This window comes from Bradysia coprophila (genome assembly GCF_014529535.1).
Source record: "Bradysia coprophila strain Holo2 chromosome X unlocalized genomic scaffold, BU_Bcop_v1 contig_675, whole genome shotgun sequence".
In the NCBI taxonomy this organism is placed as follows: Eukaryota; Metazoa; Arthropoda; class Insecta; order Diptera; family Sciaridae; genus Bradysia; species Bradysia coprophila.
The window spans coordinates 69,784-97,461 of NW_023503359.1; the positions used below are offsets into that span (position 1 = coordinate 69,784).

At 35.3% G+C, this 27,678-nt stretch overlaps 2 long non-coding RNA genes across 2 annotated transcripts; one reads left to right on the plus strand and one right to left on the minus strand.

Annotated features, from left to right (window-relative positions):
* The first annotated feature begins 1,660 nt into the window (after positions 1–1,660).
* LOC119070263 lies at positions 1,661–11,462 on the plus strand. The gene is made up of 2 exons (XR_005086492.1): positions 1,661–1,920; positions 11,387–11,462. It is a non-coding gene; the product is annotated as an uncharacterized LOC119070263 (long non-coding RNA).
* Positions 5,611–18,126, minus strand: LOC119070264. Its single transcript, XR_005086493.1, has 3 exons — positions 18,116–18,126; positions 9,233–9,236; positions 5,611–5,705 (listed from the first exon to the last, which is right to left on the minus strand). It is a non-coding gene; the product is annotated as an uncharacterized LOC119070264 (long non-coding RNA).
* Positions 18,127–27,678: the final 9,552 nt, after the last annotated feature.

The following is a 27,678-nucleotide window of genomic DNA, read 5'->3' on the forward strand; positions in this document are numbered from 1 at the left end:
ATCTCGGTATATTATGTTCTCGGCAGATAAGAAGTCTATGCACCTCTTGGCAAAATTGTTATCTTGACGTGTGACCATTACCAGCAATCCGTCTCGTGTACCTGTGTACTCGGCTACGTCTATATCGGTAAATTTCACACAAGAAGTAAGAATTTTTGATATCCAGATGAGAAAAATTGTCCGAGGACTTTAGCCCGAGGTACTTTTACTCATCGTGATACGAAATATCAAATTATTTCCCGAGTGTAGTATGACGTTTTCCTTTACGAAGGAGGGAAAGACGTTTCCCTAGGGACGGAAAGTCCATTTTCCCTCCCTAGTAAAGGAATGTACTATTCCTTGAAGAAGCAGCGGCTCGTAAACGTTGGTTTTATAAAGAAATAATTGAAAGGACGATTTTTATTTATTGTAATTTCTGTTTTTTGAAAAGATCGATTTTTTACTGGCTGTGCAATTTGAGCAGTCTTTTTTTCGCTTATCTTAAAATAAATTATCTGGTACATATACACTCTAAAAAAAAAATTGAAAGGAACAATTGGATACATTTTCGTCCCATTTGCTGTCGAAACGACGGGACCAATCTGCAGTAACGGTCTTAATTTTATTAATGAAGTTGCAGAAAGAATCGAAGATGTAAATAACTGGGGAGATTAATTATTGCAATCCAACGTCATAATGCAGGTTGTAAGTTGGTACAGTCCCCGATGGAAAAAGCGCTGTACGAAATATTAAATGTGTAATTGATATTTAAAGTATGGTAGTGCTAGGTGGAGGTTCTTCTTGACTGAAAGATAGTCAGCTAGTTACGTTTATTGGCTCATCATTTGAAAATACATGTAAAATTACAATGAACTTAACAAATTAATGAATACAATTAGAACTCTCGGTTGGTTCTCCTTTGTTTGCCATGTGGTATTTGATTCATGATTTTGTGGCCAAGGTTTCGTCTTCTACAGTTGATAAGGGTCGGGCAAGAGGGCAGAAGGTGTATTGGTGTTTCGTCCTCTTCATCGCACTCCGAGCCTGTACATGTGCTTGTTTAGGTCACAATGTCCAGTGATGCAGCCTATTAAGATCCGTATATCCTTCCTGGATTTGTTCAAAATGAATTGTGTGTTACGTTGTTTTTTACCATTTATTATAGCAAGATAATATTCACATGAAATAGACAAATCATTTTTTTGTATAAAAATTCTAAGTTCAACTATCAACTCATTTTGAGTGTCTGTCAGACAGTGTCTGACGTACCTGTGGCATAATTTTTTTTTCTAAATCAGTTACGTCTGTCCTCATAATTCATTTGAATTCTTGTCATAACTCCGTTAAAATAGTCAATGTTTAACAATCATCTCGCCGTACTAATATTCAATTTGTTCAAACATAACTGATTTACGTGAGCAATAGGTACGTACTATTTCATCGTTATCAATTAGTGTCAATTGCAAGAAAATCTGTCGATAGCGATCCCGAAAATATAGACAACAATCATTATGTGAATCAATAAAATAAACAAATTAATTTACGCCGGAACAGAGTCAATACCGTGGCGCGAACGAAGAATAGTCTAAAGAGAAAGGTCTGAAATTATTTTATTTGTTGAAAATTCGTTTTATATACCACATGACCATACTAAACTACTGAGCACAAAACCAGTTTACATTGGACTGGTGAACGGTACGGACGCATTTACCACAACAGTGTGTAGTAAATGTTCATTTGTTTTGTCTCTTTTGATTTATCAAGGAAGAAGTTTGATCGCGAAGTTTAAATCTTTACATAGGAAGATAAATTGTGTTTCTTGGTTGATTTTGTTTACGGTGAACTAGTTACGCTTTTGTTTGGATAGTGAGTCGGTTCGAACGCTATTGAACTCGAGTGGAATATTGGGTGGAAATTCGTTTTTCTTTTTCGTCATTTTTGGTAATTTAAAAAAAATGTTTTCCAATCCGAAATAGATGAAACTTTCAACGAGATAAAAAAAATTTATTAAAATTCTTGCCGCAATTCTATTTGAATAAATTTCAATCGAAGTCAAAAGTGGCCTAAAAAAGAAGTGGGTGCTCGTGTTCGGTTGCGAATACCGATTTGAATATTATGTACGTGTATTCTGTTATACACATGAAAACATTCGAAGTCACAGTTTAATGCAAGGAAAATAGTGCAAATGTTACATTTTATGAACACATTCATACATATTACAATTTAAATGTAATTAATGTGGAAACAAACCTGTTTTAGTGAATGTTTTGATCTTTAAAATAAAATGCAAGCTGTAATAGGTGGAGTTTGAAATTGGCTATGGTTATTGAAATATATTGGCGGACCACTTAATTTTCGAGTTTGTATATAACTAATGTCAAACATGCGAAAAAGTTGAATTTCCATTCGAAAGCCAACGGTTTCCGATGACGATTATAACTCAACCGGTGGTGTGACTATTACAATTCTGGAATATTACTTCGAGTCCAAATATAGCGGACACAAATCAAAATATCAAAAGTCACTAGTTATGCAAAGTGAATTTTTTTTGGTAAAATTTATATTCGTCGCTCGGTTGTTTGTTTTTACATAAAATCAAATGATTTGATTCGAAATTTCAACTAATTTCAGATTTAGTAAATTCTTATTTTTTAACTGCCACAGACATTTCGTTGTTTAGTTTTCACATTAACATATAAATTCATCGGCAGAAGTGTTTTTTTTTTCTTACATTTAAAAATTTCGTTTATTTGGTGTTGTAGCACCCAAGTTTGCCGTATTCATTAAGGTTAAAAAAATAAATTAACGAGACATTTCCATTGTAAGCTGCGAATTTGTACAAGCAATGAGAAGTTCATAATTCTTTGTAATTAGCCTTTTGGGAAGCGACTAATCACCCGTTATCAACCAATATGATGACGAACTGAGTACTTTGACCCTGAATATTTTCCATTCACCATCGTAATGAATGCCCACCACCTATGATAATGTTAATAGAATGGACATCATAATCGTCTAACATGCATGCAGCATACTCAGAACTGCACGTTATGTCTTCGGGCATACAGCAGTACAAAGAACTACAACAAGAATAGACCGGCTAAAGCCTGGTGAGGTCTTTTTTCTAATTTCTGTTTGGAACTACCAACTGCCAACTATTTGACCTACCAAAACTGCTACATTTTCGAATTGCAATGTTAACTGTGAACTATCGGTGATGTCGCTAAGTCTAATAATGCCACCTCTTTGAATAAAAATATCGGCTGAGGTCGAATAATTCTCCGCTGAGCTATCAGATAACAGATAATTATTATTTGCCTGGTGTTGATATGCTCATGGTGGCTTTGCAATTTTGAATGTCAATCCAGCTCACAACTACCAAAACTACCGACTACCAAATTTCCGATTTATAAATAGCCGAGCAGTTAGAATAACTTCGTCAGTCGGTGCGTAGTTTTCGAATAGTAAACATCTCTTCCCCAAAAATTACGTTCGGTAGTCAATTATAGCCGTGGTAGTCCAACTACCAACTACCAAATTTTCGAATTGCAATGTTAACTGTGAGCTATCGGTGATCAGATAACAAATAATTATTATTTGCCTGGTGTCGATATGCTCATGGTGGCTTTGCAATTTTGAATATGAATCCATCTCGCAACTACCAACTACCAAAGCTACCGACTACCAAATTTCCGATTTATAAATAGCCGAGCATGTAGAATAATTTCGTCAGTCGGTGCGTAGTTCTCGAATAGTAAACATCTCTTCCCCAAAAATTACGTTTGGTAGTCAATTATAGCCTTGGTAGTCCAACTACCAACTACCACATTTTCGAATTGCAATGTTAACTGTGAACTATCGGTGATCAGATAACAAATAATTATTATTTGCCTGGTGTCGATATGCTCATGGTGGCTTTGCATTTTTGAATGTTAATCCAGCTCGCAACTACCAAAGCTACCGACTACCACATTTCCGATTTATAAATAGTCGAGCATGTAGAATAATTTCGTCAGTCGGTGCGTAGTTTTCGAATAGTAAACATCTCTTCCCCAAAAATTACGTTTGGTAGTCAATTATAGCCTTGGTAGTCCAACTACCAACTACCAAATTTTCGAATTGCAATGTTAACTGTGAACTATCGGTGATCAGATAACAAATAATTATTATTTGCCTGGTGTCGATATGCTCATGGTGGCTTTGCAATTTTGAATATCAATCCATCTCGCAACTACCAACTACCAAAGCTACCGACTACCAAATTTTCGATTTATAAATAGGCGAGCAGTTAGAATAACTTCGTCAGTCGGTGCGTAGTTCTCGAATAGTAAACATCTCTTCCCCAAAAATTACGTTTGGTAGTCAATTATAGCCTTGGTAGTCCAACTACCAACTACCAAATTTTCGAATCGCAATGTTAACTGTGAGCTATCGGTGATCAGATAACAAATAATTATTATTTGCCTGGTGTCGATATGCTCATGGTGGCTTTGCAATTTTGAATATCAATCCATCTCGCAACTACCAACTACCAAAGCTACCGACTACCAAATTTTCGATTTATAATTAGGCGAGCAGTTAGAATAACTTCGTCAGTCGGTGCGTAGTTCTCGAATAGTAAACATCTCTTCCCCAAAAATTACGTTTGGTAGTCAATTATAGCGGTGGTAGTCCAACTACCAACTACCAAATTTTCGAATCGCAATGTTAACTGTGAGCTATCGGTGATCAGATAACAAATAATTATTATTTGCCTGGTGTCGATATGCTCATGGTGGCTCTGCAATTTTGAATGTCAATCCATCTCGCAACTACCAACTACCAAAGCTACCGACTACCAAATTTCCGATTTATAAGTAGCCGAGCATGTAGAATAATTTCGTCAGTCGGTGCGTAGTTCTCGAATAGTAAACATCTCTTCCCCAAAAATTACGTTTGGTAGTCAATTATAGCCTTGGTAGTCCAACTACCAACTACCAAATTTTCGAATTGCAATGTTAACTGTGAACTATCGGTGATCAGATAACAAATAATTATTATTTGCCTGGTGTCGATATGCTCATGGTGGCTTTGCATTTTTGAATGTTAATCCAGCTCGAAACTACCAACCACCAAAAATATCAACTACCGACTGAGAGCTACCAAAACTACCAAATTTGTGGAACAGACAGACGGACAGACAGACAGACAGACAGACAGACAGACAGACAGACAAACCGGCCATAATAGGGTATTTTTTCTAGAAGAAAAAAGACCTAAAAATGATTATGAAATTGATTTTTACTTGTTTGTATTGCGAATCGTGTGCTTAAACACATCACATTCTAGATTCGTGTCTCCAACAATTTGTTCTAGATGCGTGGGATTCTAAACCCCGACAAATTTTGTGTTATGTGGTTTACCGGCGTTTTTTTACTAGTTTTGCCAAGGCAGAGTAAAATTAACCAGGCAGGAGCGGTTCGTTTTTGAAACGTCAAATAATTGACCCACTTCACTATGTCAAAATGAACGGCAATGAACACTGACATAAATTGAATTAATTTTATTCGCAAAATATGAGACTGTTCAGGTTCCTAGTCACATCAAGCGCTCCTGCTTGGTGTATTTTACTCTGCCGTGGAAAATGATTATTTTCTCACCAAAAATGGCGCCTCTCGGAATGACAACAAAACGCCATTTTCATAGTGGAAAAAAATAAGGATTTTCGCATCGCTAGCATGAAAAAACTCAAGCCAACACACAGAACAGAAAATGTGGCGGTTTTCAAAATTCCGTGCGTGAGTTGTTTCATTACTAGCTTTTCGTGAAGCTGCAATTAACTTTGCGCTATGATTGACATAGGGACGATCGGACTATTTATCGTATCAATTTCAATATTATCGAATCTATTACTTCCATTGTTCCAAGTATTAGCTAGCGTTTGATAGAGAATATTAAATCACTCAAAAAGGTCTTCCAGAAAATCATCAGTGGGCTAAGGTCATGGAACACTATGTGCTTTTTGAATCGAAATTAAAAATTATAAACCGATCCACCCTATGATTCGTTCGGCAGAATTAGTAAGACTAAAGAAACAAAAGAGTCTTCATCAAACACTAGTCAATCGTTACGCAAAAATTAAATTTTACACCCAATTAGTTCAAAAAATTTTGACTGGTAACAACCAAAATTTTACCAAAAAAATCTGCGTCGCATGTGGCAGATAAATTTTCTTGCTGGTCTGTTCCTGAACATCTGCCACTTTGCGACGCAGATTTTTTTGGTAAAATTTTGGTTGTTTCCAGTCAAAAATTTTTTTTTTAAATTATTTGGCAGATGATGAGAAAACCTAAGCCAGCTTGTTTGAACTAAAATTGGGTGTAAAATTTAATTTTTGCGTAACGAAGCTGAAAGCGTCAACTCTAACGATATCATTCATTTTAGAAATTGTATTTCAAAGACTGCGTCACACTTTTCTCGAAGAGATTTTTGTTGGGATATCAGTCGTTTTAGAAGTTTTAGAACACTGCTTTTTATAACAGTTTATAACAGAAATTCGAAAATTTGACGAAATTCGAAAATTTGACGAAAATCGAAAATTTGACGAAATTCGAAAATTTGACGAAATTCGAAAATTTGACGAAAATCGAAAATTTGACGAAATTCGAAAATTTGACGAAATTCGAAAATTTGACGAAATTCGAAAATTCGACGAAATTCGAAAATTTGTCGAAATTTGAAAATTTGACGAAATTCGAAAATTTGTCGAAATTTGAAAATTTGACGAAATTTGAAAATTTGACGAAATTTGAAAATTTGACGAAAATCGACAATTTGACGAAAATCGAAAATTTGACGAAAATCGAAAATTTGACGAAATTTAACGAAAATCGAAAATTTGACGAAATTCGAAAATTTGACGAAATTTAACGAAAATCGAAAATTTGACGAAATTCGAAAATTTGACGAAGAAAGTAATTCTCTATCTGCCACCATTCAAGAAATATCTCCAAAACCCCAATTGACCCACCCATTTCCAACTTTCGACATTTTTCGCAAATGCCCTTCTTTTCTACTCGTAAAACTCTGAGACTTTGCCGAAGAAAGTAACTCTCTATCTGCCACCATTCAAGAAATACCTCTAAAAACATAATTGACACACCCATTTCCAACTTTCGACATTTTTCACATATGCCCCTCTGTTCTACTCGTAAAACTCTGAGACTTTGCTGAAGAAAGTAATTCTCTATCTCTCATAACCCAAAAAATATTAGTCCTTTCATCCTACGCTCGAGTAGCTCAAAATTTGGTCACTCTAATCACTCTAGCTCAAACGAATCTGACCCGATTTTTTTAATTATTTTTTTGTTTGAATCGTGTTACGAATACCTTTCATTTGATGGGTCGCACGCCTCTGTAGGTATCAATACAGCTAAGCTACAGCCGAAAACGCGTTCCCGACCCTCGAAAACCACACTCAGAAACCACTTCGAGGCCAATAAAACAAAATTCTGGTTTTTCCTGGGGTAATGGCGTATCACATTTTCATTTTTATGCCCACCCTGAGGTTCCTGCAAAAATTCATGGAGATTGGCTGACTAGTTTCCGAGATCGACCGTCGATAGATAGACAGATAGACAGATAGACAGATAGAAACATACAGAGTAAGTTGAAAGATTTTGATTGTTTGGAAAACGTTAATTTGGTGCATTTTCTATCAAAATGACCAACTTCAAAACGATGTATCTCCGGCAATTTTAAAGTTACATAGTCGAGTGATAGCTCGTTTTGCTCGTATTTGAAGCGCGAATAAGATAGAATAGGATTTGTGGTGATACAGGCCAAAGGAAAGAAACTTAAATTCTCGCCTATATATAGTTGCCGCGTCTCAAAAAATTTTCTTCGTTCTTTTTTTGGAAGTTAGACTGCGTCAAGTCCTCCGCTATCGCTCCGGACATGATACTTTGAACAATAGAAGTATAAGATTCGATCATATAGACAGTAATACGACCATTAATAAAAGTTTAAAAGAATTGCCATTTATTCTGTTATGGTCATACTCTACGTCACCTTCTTCAATTAAAAATGTAAAAATAAATTAAATTTCTCATCTGAAACGCTCTTACCTGGACCATTCATCATAACAACTGATGATAAAAATCAAAACTAATTCAAAAATTAGCATAATGTTTTCACATGTAAACATTTAATATTTCTTCTTCGTCGTTAAGAAAAATATTTTTTTTTAAATTTTTATTTTCATCGAGAGAGAAAAAAAAAAGTTCCACAAAAAACTATTATATTGGTCAATAGGTTTCATCATAACAGAACAGTTTCTTTACCAATTTACCATATCATTTGTTATTTTGGAAATAATATGCACACACAAGATCTGAGTCGTCGATTCATCCAACTTTCATATTTATGTTTGTTCAAATGCTTCGATGTATGGTTATAATGGGCATACAATGTGTGTGTACCATGTACGACCTATGATCGTTTCCAATTCTTTCCGCTCTAAGTATATTCATTCTTGACTGGAGAAGAAAGAAAGAAAAAATTGTATTTTTTCGATGAGTACAAATATCTTGTCGTTTACCAGCACACATAGTGTTTTTTAGTACTTAATTGGGTCACTATGAATAATTATATTCAAGAAATGCAAGACACACGTGGTAACTATATTACGTTGGACGACGACGACGACGAAAAAAAAAAACCTTAAATCATAAGCTTATGTGTTGAATATCTAATGGAATTCGTTGTCATGTATTTACAATATTGACCTCTTTTTCTGCTAATTAATTTTTTCTTCTTTCTTTTTATACCATCGTGAACGTGTGATAATCTCTCTCCGATTAGAATATTTGTGAGCTTTAGACTCATTTCTTTTTTATTAAAATATTTTTGGTGGCTTTAAAACAGTTCGGTCACGATGTCCGAAAGTACGATTAAGTTGAGATTATTTTTTTTAAAATTACATTCCAACATTATCGATGAATGGAAGTACTTATGGACATAATTTCTTTCAATGGAACCTAGGGATTATTTCAGCCTTTTATGAAATTAAAATTATTTTACTTTCAAATTTGTAGGCAGTCAGAAGGAATACATTTTAGACAGACGTAACACCTTTTTGGTTGTTTTTTTTTTAGTATTAAAATCAAGTAAACTGAAGCCATTGGACATACGATAATAAAATGAAATTGACTCGTGCTAATCGAATTATGAATCAAGATTCGAAGATATTTTCTGATTGCTTCGTGATTGCTACATTTCTCTTAAAAGAAGTCTTCAATTAGAGCTCATGGGATAAGTGGGACATCTAACATCTAATCAGATCGTTGACACCTCTTTTACATAAGAATAAGCAGAGCTGGATTACCCAATCAGCTGAAGGGCCAGGCCAGGGCGCTGAGATCTTAGCTAAGACATTTTCAGTTTCATGAAATCTTTCAGTTCAACAAATTTGCCTGCGTCGCATTCAACACTTTTATTTTAATGGATAACGATGAAATATGATGAAAAGAACGATTTTCGACCCGCTAGCACGTAGAAAAATGTAACTAAATATGTAGTAAAACTCTGTGTTGCCTACCGTAACGGCAGAAATCTAGAGCTTCATCGTTACAATATTCTAGAATTATAAGTCTGAATTCAAAGTCAACCGCTTTGCCTCCGTGTACGTGACAGTTGACAGTTCAAACAATTTAGCGCATTATGAACCCATTGTTTGAAATGTTACCTGTCATGTACACGGAGGCAAAATGGATTGAAAACGGACGATTGCGCTGCCACCGGAAGTGTTGAGGAATGTTTAAATAAACAAAATTTCGCCTCCGGCCCTTTAACTTTTTCGAACTTTAATTTTCTTATTTTAAGCAAATAAACATAGCTAACGCCGACCCGTACGAAACACCTATTCGTATCAAGAGCCTTTAATGTGAAACTCTTCATTTCTCTTACTTCATTTTCTTCTCTGCTGAAAAACTATTCTTCCTTTTAAATCACTTACATTATCCACTCTTTGCCTTGTTATCATATACAATTAAATTGCCGGAGGCAATATAGACAGCCCCGTACGAAGTCAAATTTCAAAAATTCCTATATGGCCGCCGGCAGCCATTTTGTTAGGAGACCGGAAATAGTACCGACGCTTTACATTCGTTAATACCTTTCAAACAAAAAAAAAATCATGAAATTCGGTCAAAATTTACTCGAGATATTGACAAAATACTCCACGTTCACTGTACGGCCGAGTAGCCAGATAAGAGCTCACTTCAAGAGACCTAGCTCACGCTCCGGAGAACATAATTTCAAAAACTTTTTTTTCCCTGATTGGTACGGTCAATACCTGTCTAATAAAGCTAAATAAAGCTAAGACGAAATATGTTCAAATGTGGCCGACCTACAAGCAAAAACTGCTTGCCGCCCTGTGCCTGTTCCACACCAAGGGGTCTAACTCACGAGTCGGTCATCCGATTTCCATAAACTTTTTTTTTGTCGATCGGTATTGTAAATACCTTTTATTTGACGTATCACTTACAAGTTTAACGTTTAAATGTCCGGAGATATCTTCGAAAAACCGTAAAGCACTTATTGGGCCACAGCTCGGGAGGGGTCGATCCAAAATCACTCATCTTCGAACTTAGCCTGTCTTTTGACATTACCAAACGGGAAAAAAAAGAATTTTCAAAATCGGATGCGTTTTACTCAAGTTATCGTGCAGACAGACAGACGGACAGACGGACATTTTTTTTTCGCGGATTTGGCATCTCTAGACAACCACAATCGGTTTCCCCTTACTCAGGTAGTCCAATTCGACGTGTTACAAACGTATACGTAAACCTATAAGACCCCAGTACTTCGTACGGGTCTAAAAATTCATTAGATAGGACGCTGAATCCTGTTCATGCCAGGGTGCTGGAAGCAGGACTTACTTTAGAGAATTTTAATTCTGAAAATTCCGAAAATTCTGAAAAAATTCCGAAAAAGTTCCGAAAAATTCTGAAATAATTTTTCGGAATTTTTAAGAACTTTTTCGGAATTTTTTCAGAATTTTCGGAATTTTCAGAATTAAAATTCTCTAAAGTAAGCCCTGGCTGGAAGTCTTAATCCGGCACTGAGAAGAAGATCAAAACATACGAGAATTCATTCCATTTCCACACTCATTGCCGATAAAATTGTGATTTTATTTTGTTTTGTCGACATGACGAATTTTGAATACGTTAGATAAACTCTTTTGATGTGAGAACTGCACACTTTGATGGAATTTCCGAACCGAGACTGTTTCAGATTTGGCGGAAATGAAATGAAAATTTCTTGCATAAAGTCAAAACATTTCACTTAAAACATTCAAAATAAATTTGTAAAAAAACCAGGTAAAAATTTCAAATTTTTTTTTTGACAAAAGTAAATTGTTTTCCAGAGTAAACCATTCGCGAAATCTTCATAAATGTAGACCATCATACCGAAAAGACCGTTAATTTACACAACAAGAAAAAACAGCACAACGAAACCATGGTCTCCATTTCAACAAAAAGTACCGATAAATATCAAAGTACAACTAGTAAAAATCATCTACAGAATGAACTAAAAACATTGCAACAGACCACATCGACATCGTATGAACATCGTCAACAAAATAAGAATAATACCAAAGCACCGAAACGTCGTTATAACAGCAGATGTTACAATATCCGAATCAACATGCAATTTTGTGGTGATACAAAAAGTGTTGATAAAAATGCGAAAAATATAAAAAAAGTGAAAATACAAAAATATCGAAAATGGCGGTCATTGATTAGTGGATTTAATGTAGTGTTTCTAATAGTTATTGTAGCGCCATTCTTTTTCAATGGATTATTTTGCCAAGGTAAGATTTTTTAATTGGATTTTTTTTTTGCTCTCTTCTATGTGTGTAAGATACACGTAACGATTTTTTATTCAACTTAAGGTCTGAATTAGTTTTTATTTAATCAACAGACAAATAGACTTTAAGTCGCGGTAATATTTACGGGTTTATTGGCATTTATTCGTACAGTGAAGCACAATTATTAACGGCCTTTCGTTACATGCATATATATGAAAGGAAAAGTTTAAAATTGCATTATAGAATTGATAATTCAATCTTGTGTAGAGTTTAATAGCTCGACAGGTTTTCCTATTCGATTTTTCTTGCGTATATCTCTGAATAAATGGCGCGGCGTGTGTTCAAATACAATATTCATAATAATCAGATCAGATCTGAGAGAGAGAGTCTGTGGAAATTTTGCCTCTGCAAGCTCATTTTATCTATTTAAAACGTATAACACTATCACTTTACATACGTATTCGAACGCACTTGCCTGATGCATGTATAGTGCGTTTATAAATAAAACAATCGAAGAAAACCGCTAACCGTTTTCAATCAATTAACAAGAGCTAAAGTGAAGTGAATGTACCGTCGAATCCGGTATATGTAGATTTATCGAATCGCTGACCAGAACAATTCAAGCGTTTCGAAAATGCATTATTTTCTATAGTTTGTGGCACAACATTCTATGTTTCTATGTTATGTAACTGACATTAACATTTTTCAGTAATTTAATGAACCAACACCGAACACCGCACATATATTCCTATGTGATATTGATCTTATCATCATTGTTGGGTCAGGACGCTGGTTTTTCTCTTCTTTTGGTAATATTCGGCCAATGTATGCTTCCTCTTATTGCAAATGTATCGAAGAAGCGATGCATTAGGGCTCGGAATCAGGTCTGGATGTTTTCAACCCGAAGCCAGGTTACCCGAACCTACTTACTTACTTCAGCGGACACTACAACCTACTATTGGTTTTGGCCTCTTCCAGCAATCTTCTCCAATCGGACCTATTCCGCGCCAACGTTCTCCAGTCGCTCATTCTTAGTACTTTTAGATCCGACTCAATTGCATCTTTCCATCTCGCTCTTGGTCTTCCTGGTCTGCGGCTTCCATCGGGATTTGTATTTAGCAGTTTCAGTGGTACACGTTCCTCGTTCATTCTTTGTACATGACCGAGCCATCTTAATCGATTGATTTTGATGAATTGGACTGTATCAGGCTCCTTGTAAAGCTGATACAACCCATGGTTGTATCCTCTTCTCCAGTTGCCGTTCACATTGACACCTCCAAAAATTGATTGAAGAATTCTTCTTTCAAAAACCAAAAGTGTCAGTTCGTCACTTTGTGTCATGCACCAAGCTTCCGATCCATATGCTACAACTGGTCGAATCAGCGATCTGTACAATTCGCAGTTAAGGTTGCGGCTGAGTGTTTTTGACTGGATGAGTTTTTGAAGACTGTAGTAACTCCTGTTACCAAGCGTTACCCTTCTACGTATTTCCTCTCCGATGCTATTATCACTATTGACCAGCGACCCAAGGTAAATAAAGCTGTCGACAGTCTCGAAGTGTTTTCCATTCACCTCCAGCGTATGGTCCGTTGGTCTGCCATCAAACAATGAAGTTGTCATGTACTTGGTTTTTCTCTCACTGACCTTGAGACCGAACTCAGCACCCCTATCTTCAATTTTCGTGAAATTCTCTTTAACGATGTCAATGTTCCGTCCAATTAAGTCTAGGTCATCAGCATATCCTAACAACTGACTCAACTTTCTGAAGATTGTACCGCTGGTTTCCATGTCGCTCTCTCTTATCACCTTCTCAAGAACAATGTTGAAGAATAGAGCTGCCAGTCCATCGCCTTGTCTACGTCCTTCCAAGGCTTCAAAGGTATCAGATAGATTGTTCCGAATTCTGACCTTGGCTCTCACATGTGACAGAGTCATTCTAGCCAAATGAATAAGTTTTTTGGGGTAACCAAGTTCCACAATCGCATTCCATAGTTTCCTCCGAAAAACCCTGTCATATGCCGTTTCAAAATCAACAAACAAATGGTGTAGAGCAACATTGAACTCTCTACCCGAACCTGATTGGTTTAATTTTAACATGATCTTAAAATCTGATTCGAATCTGAGCTGACTCGGCAGGTTTTTAGCCCTGATTTTTGATGTAAAATTTTTCCATTTTGCATAGAAATTTCAAATTACAATTTACCCCACGTCAAGTCAGGTTTGGTCAACTGTAAATCAAAATCAAGTGGGCTCAGGTTCAGATATATTTAGTGAGAAACCTGAACATGACCGGAATCTTTTCAGGTCGACTGTTTCAGGTTCAGGTCAGGTCAAAATCGACCTGTTGCGAGTGCTAATTAGGAGATAGTTCATTCTCCCAAAATTCGTTGTGTCTCGTCCAGTTGGTTACTTTTGAAACTTTAAATTTAAATGTTTGGTCCGAACGTTTTTACTAACCTTCACAAAACCATTTTAAGTGGTGGAGAGTTTACAGGAAGAATTAACAATTTATGTTGCAATTTTGAATAATTTTGACCTCGTAACTCAACTTCTCTAACAGAACGTAGCGTATAAGTAAAACTGAACATTTAAATCTGAACCGTTATCGTTTTTGATTTTTTTTTTAAACAAAAAGAAATGAAAATCCAGCACTAAAAACCGAGCTCGCTTCCACAACAAAAATGACTCGATCTTGGTTTTGTGTTGTTAGAGGGTATGTAATCATCACAATAAATTGCCCGGTGTGAAGCGACCACAATCGTCTGTTATCGACCGGCATATTCGAATTGAGTATTAGCTCAGCAGAAATGCAGGAAAAAAGTTGAATCATTCACTCAAATCATTGAATAACCTTTTTTGCGTTACAATCAAAGCAAATTTCGAATCAAAAATGTTTCATTGCTTATGGTTCGTCGCTTTTCATTCACACAAATCTTTCGTTTTTTTTCCCCCTTGTTGCATGGATAATTTATATGTTGTTTTTGCGCGCATGATGAGAGTATTTATTCACTTTCGTTTTCTTTTTTCGGAATAAATATCAAAAAATACACACAACAGTGTGAAGAGTGCCTGGTTGTAAACGAAAAACATGTTTTGTTGTTTATATGATTTACGATAAAGGCATTGAATCGGTTGAAGTCTATTACAAAAGGATTATGTAAAAGAAAGCAATTTCGACTAATCTTGCATTTGAGTGCTTAAAATATGCTTATAAAATGTCAATAGATGAGATTTCGTCGCTAAGTTTATGAATAAAAATTTTTGTTTAAAAAGGTAAACGATGCATTCAACGCCTAAATCGCACCATATCTCCAAATGTTCAATTGTAAAATTTTACATTTTTATGTTTTTGATGTCTTTTACATCGTCGCAACAAATTTATTCTTTTGTTGTCACTCACTTTCCCATCAAAACATAAAATTACACGATTGAACGTATCAATTTCTAAGATAACATCGATCAATTTCACTGTTTATGCGTGTGTCTGCAGTCAAGAATGGTTAGACGACCAGAATTGATGAAAGTGATATATTAGTCGACTGTAACCTCAGTTTTTGCGTACAAGCGCAGAATGCGTCACATCCAGCGATATCAGTTGTTTTGGAAGTATGCACAGGGACTTGCGTCACTTTTACTCTTTTGAGTGTTTTTGACTGATATCAGGTCTTTTGGAAGAATTAGTAGATTGAAAAATTTGAAAAATTTAAAAATTTGAAAAATTTAAAAAAAAAAGAAAAATTTTGAAAAATTTGAAAATTTTTTAAAATTTTCAAAATTTTAAAAATTTAAAAATAAATTTAAAAAATTTGAAAAGTTTAAAAAATTTTAAAAATGCAAAAAATTTAAAAATTTAAAAAAGTTGAAAATTTTGAAAAAATTTAAAAATTTTGAAAAAATTTAAAAATTTTGAAAATTTTGAAAAAATTTGAAAAATTTTGAAAAAAAATTAAAAATTTTGAAAAAACTTTAAAAATTTAAAAATTTTTAAAAAATTTAAAAAAATTTCAAAATTTTTTCAAAATTTTGAAAAATTTAAAAAATTCTAAATTTAGGAAAAAAATGAGGCGAGCAGAGCTTACCAAAAGCGAACAAATTTGTTCTACCATACCCATCCACACACACACACTTAAAGGTGTTCTTATATGGGGCTTATATGGGAACTTCGAGGAGCCCTAGCTCCGAAACGAGGCCGGTTCCCCCAAATTTTTTTTTCTGGAATGTCTTAGAATGACGACTAGAATCTACTCCCAAAATTTCAACAAAATCTAAAGAAGACTTTAGAAGATAGGAAACACTGACGGACGGACGGATGGACGGACTAACAAAGTAATGTAGGATTTTTTCATTTCGTTTAAAGTACTGAAATTGACCAAAATGTATGGAAATGGGGCTTCTTGGAAGATTTTTTGCGTGGCCAAATTTTAAGCTGCAAGAACGTGTGATAGCTCGTTGAACTCGTACGGACGCCTAGTTTTTTTTAATGGTAATTTGGAGTCATTTGTATTTGAATTGTGGAACTTCAATATTTGCTGTATATATGGTTCTGCAGTCTACGACAAAAAAAAAATTTGAAATTTTTTCTAGTAATAGGACTTGCGTCACGGGCGCTATGCTAACGCGCGCCCATGATTCGATTTATTAAGTCAGTCGGAAGGAAATGATATGAGCTATCAAAACAGGGACCAGATAGGTTGGATTTCATTGATTCAATTGTTTACAATTAGAATTCTAGAATTCGTCTGGAATAAAGGCGATATCAAAGTGTCCCATTCCTTTAACCTCTGTTCCATTCAAATATTAAGTTCTCCGAGGTTCCAAATTCGAAATATTGTAATAAAGTACCAGCATAAATCGACACAAAATCCAGAGTGTAAGCCCAACATTTTCTTCGAATGCAATGGGGCATATCGACGTTTTACACGATTGAATTTAGTAACTCTTTGGTGTAATATTTTGTAAAACTTAAATCTTTCTCAAGGCTCTTTTGTTGTACATTTTTATTCGATTCGATTTAGATCACGATCTTCTGTCACCGTAAACTTTCAATAACAATTTACGTTTCGTATAACCAATCTGGTAAATGTATATCCAACTGGCAAGAACTGGCAAACACTGTGTCTGATATTAAGAAACAAAAATGAAACGTTTGCTTAATACATTAGACGTGTAGTAAATGCAGAGTTTACCAGTGGATGAAATTTTAAACGATTGTTGGTTTAATTGGATAATTAGTTTGTAAATTGTTTCTTATTCTTTTACACATTTTTTTCGAAAATACTCGGCAATATATAGGAATAAGTAGAATATTTAACATCCCAAGTAATTTTCTAAGATAGACTTCGTTATAATTGGTTTGCGCTCCCATTATGTTTCAATATGAAATGTTAATTATGACATTTACCGACATTAATTAAACAACATTATTCGCATCATTTACATTTTTTGTGTTGTTATTTCGTTTTAATTTTGATCGTCGATCTAATTTTACCGACTTCTTAAACAGCAATTAAACAAATCGTCCATGCATTCCGCTTGTTATGCAAACAACGAAATCGATTTACCAACTATATACTTTGCGAATGTGTAATAAAATTAAAACAATTCATACCGCAAGCCTAGCCGGAGCACTGTTATTATGAATTCCTATTTTAAGACTGAACTTTGTCTCAATTTCAATTCGAATTCTCCGTCTACTGTTTCGTGCACTTCACAAATTGCATAATTTTCCGATTATTTCATTCTACGCCTTTGTATAACACAAGTAGAACCTAAGAACATAAACATTCGACCACTGTTTCGATCTGAGAGAAAATTTAAATACGTCTTTCGACGTTTTGCATTAATATGCAGTTCAGAAATACCATTTCTCGTCAGGCCATGGCGACAGTGGTACTCGATACAATGCTCTAAGAACACTATACCGATTTGCGCACGAACAAGTCTAGCGAATCATAGTCGAAATGAAATTCCAACTCATCACCAAATTTGCTAACTCGTGGCCAGTCAGTGGTTTTCTTTACCAAAAGCCACCACTTGAGCGTATCTCAATAAATGTAGATACATTGCACTTCGTATCTATAGAAGAATCAACCTTAGTCGCATATGTGTGGCTTATGAAGGTTTGACAAAAACGTTCATTTGTTCACATTCAAACATATGTGGAAACCTTTGCTTAGAACCTAAGGTAATTTATGGAGATAACTAACTAAAGTTTCATTGCTACTGTCCAATGTAATTGTAAAATGATTAAATCTTGAATTTTTATATTGTGAAGTGGTTTGTCACTCATACACAACAAAACTGGTTATTAGTGTATATACGGATTTAATACACCACGCATGCGGGTGGTAGTGGTGGAGCCGTATAAATATGTATAGCCAGTTTTGTTTGCACGAGTGAATCAGCTGATGCAATCGGATAAAATTTGACAGCCCGTTACTGTATAAGACCTGTCGTTAAGCGATACCTTAAACAAAAGAAGTAATTAATCTAAATGTTTGCAAAAGTTAACAGAAAACCGCTAATGACTAGTTATTCTAGTTAAAGTGAGACAACGAATTGCACAATCGGTCCTTAGTGTACTCCTGTCCGAGTATTCTAGAGTCTAACAATGTAACTCCTTGATAAACAGGCAACAAAAGAAGACTCGAGTTTGAGTAAGATGAGGATAATATATCAAACTCAAACTCGAGTCTTGTTTTGTTGCCTATTTATCAAGGAGTTACATTGTTAAGCCTTCAAATGTTCAAACATTCAGACATTAGAAGTCTACTGTTAACCTATCTAAGCGATTAAATTTATTGCTTCTTTTGTGTAAAGTATCCGATCTTATCCTTCTTTTGTTTTAGTAAACGTTTCTCTATATGAAACGACACTAGGTTGAGTCCATTGTTTATATCTGTCGTTGTAACTACATTATAACAGATGACTAGCCGTTTCTAAAAGATTTGTCATCTGCAAAGATCAAGTTCAAAGATCAAGATTGGCTCTAGGACAAAATAACTCCGGACAAAATAACCCGGACAAAATAACTCCCGGACAAAATAACTCCCGGACAAAATATCCTTCCGCAAAGTTTATGTTGACTTGCAAGGGGGGATACTCCCCCCTTGACCCCGCTTTTTTATTTTTCATCATTCTTCACGGCCTGCAGCGCTGACACTTATGTCAAAATCATGATCGTATTCTCACTTATGATTTTCGACTCATGTGTATTGACTGAATTATAGTCGATCTGAATTCGCTCGATACACTATACTCGAGAAAAGTCCGTATACTCGTAGAAAGTTGAGAAATACTCGACAAACTCGAATGTAGTCCAGATGTACTATAATAAAATCAAGATATATTCGAATATTGTCGATGTCCTCGAATATAGTCGATGTCTTCGAATATAGTCGATGTCTTCGAATATAGTCGATGTCTTCGAATATAGTCGATGTCTTCGAATATAGTCGATGTCTTCGAATATAGTCGATGTCTTCGAATATAGTCGATGTCTTCGAATATAGTCGATGTCTTCGAATATAGTCGATGTCTTCGAATATAGTCGATGTCTTCGAATATAGTCGATGTCTTCGAATATAGTCGATGTCTTCGAATATAGTCGATGTCTTCGAATATAGTCGATGTCTTCGAATATAGTCGATGTCTTCGAATATAGTCGATGTCTTCGAATATAGTCGATGTCTTCGAATATAGTCGATGTCTTCGAATATAGTCGATGTCCTCGAATATAGTCGATGTCTTCGAATATAGTCGATGTCTTCGAATATAGTCGATGTCATCGAATATTGTTGTTGTCCTCGAATATTGTCGATGTCCTCGAATATAGTCGATGTCCTAGAATATTGTCGATGTCATCGAATATTGCCGATGTCCTCGAATATTGTCAACGTCATAAAATATTGTCCAGATATACTCAAATATTGTCCAGATATACTCAAATATAGGCTAGATATACTCAAATATAGGCTAGATATACTCGAATATAGTCGAGATATACTCGAATATAGTCGAGATATTCTCGAATAAAGTCGAGATATATTCGAATATATTCCAGATATACTCTAATATATGCGATATACTCGATTATAGTCGATGTCATATAATATAGTGGATGTCCTCGAATATAGTCGACGTCCTCGCATATAGTCGACGTATTCGAATATTATCGATGTTCAAGAATATTGTCGATGTTCTCGAAATATAGTCGATGTCATCGAATATAGTTGATGTTCTCGAAATATAGTCGATGTTCTCGAATAGGCAATGTTCTCGAATAGGCGATGTTCTCAAATAGGCGATGTTTTCGAATATAGGCGATGTTTTCGAATATAGGCGATGTTTTCGAATATAGGCGATGTTTTCGAATATATGCGATGTTTTCGAATATAGGCGATGTTTTCGAATATAGGCGATGTTCTCGAATATAGTCGATACATACTCGAAAATATACTTAAATATACTCAGTATACTCGAATATGGTCGGAGATATATAATAGATCTGTGAAAGAGTTATGTACACTAGTGGTCGGAGTAAATAATATAAAAAGATTCTAAAATTTTTGTTTTCTTATAATAGTACTACTACTTAAGATATCCGGTGATTGATTCACTGACCCTACGCCATATATTCTGCTAGCTGGTGTTATTCACAATTTGTTTTTAAAATATGTGTTTCGTAGGTATTTTGTCCGGGGTTATTATGTCCAGGGTTATTTTGTCCGGGGTTATTTTGTCCGAAAGTTATTTTGTCCGAACGCCTAAAGATTATGTAGCAAAGACTGAAGTAACAGATTCGGCAGTCTGCAGGTTTGACAATTTGTAAATGATTCAAATTAAAACTATGACCGAACTGAATCTGCCATTGGTGTCATGTGAACACATTCTATGGCACTCATCTTATTGTCTGTCTGTTTATCTTCACATCTTCGCACACATTTCAAATAAACAATAATGGAAATGAAATCTAGTTCAATGTAATCTATTTTCTCACATTGACAAAATTTATTCAATTTTTTGTTGTTGTTGTTGTTGGTTTTTTATTCGAACTTTTATTCTTATTCATAATTAGAAGCAACACAACACAAAATTTTATGAACTTTTTTTTTGCTGATGCGAATAATTAATGCGAAAGTCTCGATTTTTATTAACTCCACGATTTTCAATCCACACAATATCTTTTATCATTTTATCGTTTCTCTTTAGGATTTAATGAAACAAAGATTATAATACGGCCATTAGTGACAATATAAAAAAAAATATTGAAAATTCTCATGACACCAAATTCTATTAATTGTATTTAAAGAGAAAAAATAATTTAACTGCAAAAATGATTACCATTCATGCTGTATATACAATCGTGAACAATGTACACAAAAATCACAATTATGTTCAGAGAAAAAAAGACTGCTGCTTTGGCTAAATGTACGTTTACACAGGCATAATTTACCATCTAGGTTCGGTTTTTGTCTTAAGCCTTCATACCACTCAAACAATTTGATTTAATAATAATAATGCTAACACGATTATCGTAAATTATGACAATTGAATCACAACTTGAATGTGTATTTTACCTTGACGAGGGTAATGTCGGTAGAGTTTCGTTTTTGTGACAATTTCGTTTTTGTGATTTTTTTTTTCGTTTACCAAGATTGTTGTTATAATCGCTTCCCGGTAACAATAGTAGTGTAATCAGGAAGTATCTCAACTTCGATCGAAAAATCAATATTTTCCTTCGATAAAGAATGTTTCTCAATATTGACTTAGAGCACCCGAATTGAAACAGGTTCAATGTTAGAAAAACTTCAAAAGTGTTGATTTTCCGGGTTCCCTGAGAGGTAACAACCACAGACTACAAAGTGAACATAAATAATTTATTGAAAAGCTTGCGAACATGTTGACTGATATATGTAAACTGACTAGATTAGTTGCAACCCGATCAAGGCATACTACACTATTGTCAATGTATGCTAGATCAATAGATTGCAAATCCAACACACCTCCTCAATCTTGTGATCTAGCACTGCACCTCCTCAAGTAAATAATTTCCTCAGCCATGTAAATTTGCACAAATTCTTAGAGTTCGAAATCTATTTTGAATTCCGATTACATTTCGTTTCTAGATCCATCTTCGTGATTCCCGATCTTCATTCCTCATCCTCTTTTCCGATTTCGAAACTGTCGCTAAAATCTAAAATCAATCACGTCGTCACGTTCATCTCAAAAATTTGTTGATTTGTTGCACTTCCAATTTCTCCCATTTCCATTTCCAGTCGTTTCCATTTCTTTTTTTGTAACTTTCCCGATTGTAACTGTCGCAACTTCCTCGATTATCATTGTCACTACAGACTTCCTTGAAACTGTATCACGACTTCCCGTACAATCGTTTCATTCCAATCGTCATTTCCAGCCGTTTCCGATTAGTGATTCCAATCGTGTGCCGTTTCCGATTGTTTCATTATCGATTCCGTTTGTTTGCTGATTCCAATCGTATCCGATCGTATGCCAAATTCCAAACGTGTCATTAGTTCAGATCTTTTGCCAATTCCGTTCATGTAGCGAACTAACAGCGTTTGCAAAATTCCAATCGTATAGATTCCAGCACCATTTATTCTGCAGTACCGTGCCATTTTTATACTTTGATAATTCCGATCGTGTGCTATTGTGCCAATTCCGATCGTAAAATTCCAGCATCGTCTCACATCGAGCGAAATAAATTATAATAAAAAATTGAACTTTTTCCACATTATCCGCGTTATCTGGGTCCATAACCTGTTGATTTTCCGGGTTCCCTGAGAGGTAACAACCACAGACTACAAAGTGAACATAAATAATTTATTGAAAAGCTTCCGAACATGTTGACTGATATATGTAAACTGACTAGATTAGTTGCAACCCGATCAAGGCATACTACACTATTGTCAATGTATGCTAGATCAATAGATTGCAAATCCAACAAAAAGTACTCAGAAAGTCCTTTACTTACTTAGTCGGGCACTACAACCTACTATTGGTTTTGGCCTCTTCCAGCAATCTTCTCCAATCGGACCTGTTCCGCGCCAACGTTCCCCAGTCGCTCACTCTTAGTACTTTTAGATCAGACTCAATTGCATCTTTCCATCTCGCTCTGCGTCTTCCATCGGGATTTGTATTTAGCAGTTTCAGTGGTACACGTTCCTCGTTCATTCTTTGTACATGACCGAGCCATCTTAATCGATTGATTTTGATGAATTTGACTATATCAGGCTCCTTGTAAAGCTGATACAGCTCATGGTTGTATCTTCTTCTCCAGTCGCCGTTCACATTGACACCTCCAAAAATTGATCGAAGAATTCTCCTTTCAAAAACCAAAAGTGTCTGTTCGTCACTTTGTGTCATGCACCAAGCTTCCGATCCATATGCTACAACTGGTCGAATCAGCGATCTGTACAATTCGCACTTAACGTAGTAACTCCTGTTACCAAGCGTTACCCTTCTACGTATTTCCTCTCCGATACTATTATCACTATTGACCAGCGACCCAAGGTAAATAAAGCTGTTGCAAAATCAACAAACAAATGGTGTAGAGCAACATTGAACTCTCTGCATTTCTCCATGATCTGCCTGATGCTAAACAACTGGTATGTTGTTGAGCGATCGTTGCGGAATCCACCCTGGTATTGGTTCCGAATACGCCATGAGACGCTGCCGTAAAATATCCGCATATATTTTGTACGCTGTGTTCAATAGATTAATCCCTCTGTAGTTGCTACAATCCAATTTGTCACCCTTCTTATACACTGGACAAATGATTACTCAGAAAGTCCGCTACAGCATATTATGTCATCACACCATCTGCTATCGACAGACACGACAGAAATAAGCATGAGTCCTGGGTAATGTTTTCTTATATGTTTGTTGAAGCGTCTGAAGTAAAAGATTCGATATAAACCCTATGCGATAGGTCTGTTCCAAGCCCAGATGAATTTTCAAATTTAATCCATAGAGACATAACCTCATCAATATTCGTGTTATAGTTACTTGGAACAAATCTATGCTTTTAACAAAAGAAGTAGCAGATTCAAAATTGTTATTAACCCGTGATGCGCCCGTTGCTTATAAAGTTTACCAGTATAGCCTGCTTGACATATTAAAAACGACGTCATTTTAATTGTTCATAGATGGTAATGATGGTCATTCTGTTGTAACATAACTGGTATGTTGGTCGTAAAAGTAAAAACAAAATCCATAAAAACATTGGATAGATATGATGAATTCATAAAACGTTCACTGAAATGGAAACTTGAACTTTTCTATAGACATTCATAGTCATATGCAAAAAGCGGCTAGTTAATGCAGCAATCCCAACTAATTTTATTTTTTTGTTGACTGAACCAGGTTTAAAAGATGAAACTACTTTTGTAATGGTCATACTTCCCCTGCGTTTCGATTCAATCGAATAAGCAACAAATTTATGATTAATTTTAGACAATGCCCAGGAAACTATATATATACAAATAGCATGTTTCGGTGTGTTAGATGAAAAAAACCAATAAAAAAATTCTATTTCATTCAAGCATTTTCAACTTTTATTAGAATTTTTTCTCTAGAAATTTTATGCTCAAGAAGCATGAAACTCTTAGATTATAAAACTGTAATGTTTTTATGTTCGGTGTTTCTTCCGTTTAATGCATAGATGGTTTCGATTTTTGTGGTTTTTTCCCAAGCCATTCAACGCGCGTTACTTCATTCCATAATTTTATTCATGTAAAATTTAATTAAAATATCAAAAATGATTTACGTTGAGATATAATTGAAAAGTAAATGGTAAACTGTACAAGCTGCTCTCGTAATTTGTAATAACTCAACGTACACGGATAAATAAAGTCATTTAATGGTAGCGATCATACGAACGAAAAAATGGTGAAACGGAATACTTGCATCCATTACTTTTGGACATAAATATGTTTTCTAATTAAATCAAACTGAATTTTTTTTTCCCGAAAATTTTATGCTGTATTTATTTAAGAAATTTGCATATACCAAGAAAAGGTGGTCAGGCTAAGCCTTCATCCCAACCTGTAAAAACTTGGATCTTTTCAGATTACATTATAAATAAAAAATTTCTTCCAAAGGTTTCGCCGCAGGAATTGTTCCCATTACGCAGCTAGCATTGAAGCGTTGAATAGCCAACGAGATTCTTTGTGTTAGATAAAATTTTGATTTCTTGTCACCAGTTAATTCCTGCAACTTCGAACCAATAGTGTTGATGAAATTTTTTGATTCTGTACTCCAAGGACCCATAGTTTCTACTGCAAATGCTAAAAGAATATAATTATTAGATGAAGTCAAATCTGAATAATGTTTGTGTTTTTCAAGCGCTGCAAAATTTGCGAGTTCGCCAGCTTTTTTAGATGTTTTCGACAAGTATGAATCAGCGAACGTGTCTACGCAAGTCGCGTCCCAGACCAAAGGTTTTCCTTTAGACCATGGCGTCAAAGTTACTCCATCAGGTTTCTTTCCGTCATTTCTTGATAATCCTTTTGGTCCCAGGTGGTTTGGAATATGAAGGGACATAAGTGCTCGACTTATGATTTCATTCAATTCTATATGACGTAGATATCTGCCTGCACTTTTTTGGCAACGCAATCCATGCAGACCTCCGCACAGACACGTGTGTACCAAACATATATCACAACCTAGTCGTAAACCAATACAAATTCTTATCGAATTACTGTCCATAAAAGTTCCAATGTTTGAAGAAGGAATTGCATGAAGCCAAGCATTTGATTCTTTACACTGTAGTGCTTTAAAACGAGCCAGATCAAGCTTCGATGTAAAAACCAGTTCTTTCTTGATAATTCAAAGATGGCTCTTCAATATTTAAACTTTTCCATTTCTCCGAAGCTTCATCAAAATTAGCAAGGAAAGGCACGTCTTGAGAGTTTAGAATTTGAGAGACGTGACCTCAAACACCAAATGACGAACCAAGGAAAGCAGGTAAAGAAATGTCTTGAAGTCTTCTTATTCCAAGACCACCTTCGTTAATGGGTAAAGTCGCTTGCGTCCACTGTTTGTGATTCAAATCTACATTCAGTATTACTTCCAAAAGATCTTTAATTTCATCGTCAAATGCTGCAAGAAAATCTTCAAATTTCCACGCTGGAGACGTTCTGATTAAATACAGCAATTTTGGGATTGCAAAACAGTTTCGGAGAAGGAATAATGACGTATGCGAATTTAAAAATTTCAAACGCTCGAACATTACCTTCACTTTGCACAAAACTTTTTCTGCAAATTTCTTGAAACCTTCTTCGAAAAGTGGTGCGCCAAGCAGACTTAAATCTTCCTTAGATACAACCCTGATTCCAGGACAGATTGCATTGAACTTTATATACGTTTCTTCGTCAACTGAGCCCGAACTGAAATTATTTTCACGAAATAATTGGCTTTGCAATAGATTATTGAACATTTGGAAGTTAGTTCTGAACGAACAAATTATACAAATATTCTAAATGTTACTTACTTATTCACACTGCATTTGATAAATCAGAGTAAAGCCGAGAAATGTTACCACTGCAACGATATGTGGGTGCAATTTCTCAGAAGGAAAGTAAAACTTCATTTTACATTTGTGAATTATCATAGGAACCCAACACTGCACCCAACCACTAGAAACCATTTTTTTAGCGAAAAGACGGCCCCTCTTCCTATACATAAAATTGCGACGCAGTGGTATAATACCAACCTTACAAACTTAATTTAGTACGTCGATGAGGCTCACCTTGAAAATTCTGTTCTCGTGCGTGGTTCAGTCATATGGAAGGACTCATCGACATGAAGGACTAGATTTTCTACAGTAGTTTTGTCAGGGAATATTTTTGGATTTTTTTTTAGTTTAAGCAAATTCTGGAAAATCTTAGCAAGTTTTATCAAATTTTAGTAAGTTTTAGTGAACCAAGCATGAGAACAGAATTTTTAAAAATACGTTCTTGGTTCAGTGCTATTCTTAAACCTTACAGACTACTTCTCCATCTAACTGACGATTTAAAGATGTAATTTAACGAATGGAATTTTAAACATTTTATTTATTACAAAACGTTTTTTTTTTAGAAGAAATAAAGCGTTTACAAAATATAAAATATCTCGTTCATATTTTCGGACGTATCGAATGTAGCCATTACACTCGCAGCATTGTTTCTTTGAATGGCTAAACTTATCCGTTGTTTTAGATAGACCGTCTTTGATTTTCTTTCTCCCGTTGCTTCTGATATTTTTTTGCCGAGTTTGTCGATGAAATCTATCGCTTCTAAACACCAAACCCCCAAAGTTTCCACAGCAAATGGAAGGATCAAGAAGTTCTGCTCCAGTAGTCCTTTGTATTTTCGATGTTTATTTTTTGCTACTAATTCTGCGACCGACCCACTTTTGGAAGATGATAGATTCAAATAAGATGGTGCAAGTGTGTCGGAACATGTCGCATCCCAAACGAGCATTTGACCACGACTCCATGGCACAAGGGTTACTCCGTCAACTCTCTTCCCATCATCACGAAACATTCCTGGTGGTTCTTTTCTCGAAGGAATTATAGCCGAATGAAGAGCGTTTTGAATGATTGTGTTGAGATCTGCATGAAGAGGTAGACGGCCTGCCCTTTTTGAACAGCTTAGTCCGTGTGTTCCATCGGTTGATACTATATCACCACAAATGCATTTGTGTGTTTTACAAATATCGGAACCGATACGAAGAGCTGTAGAGATTCGGAACGTGTTGTTGTCCAAAAATGTGCCAACGAATTTGGAAGGTAAAGCTGGCAGCCATGCATTTGACTCGTTGTGTAAAGATGCTAGGTGTCTTGCCTTGTC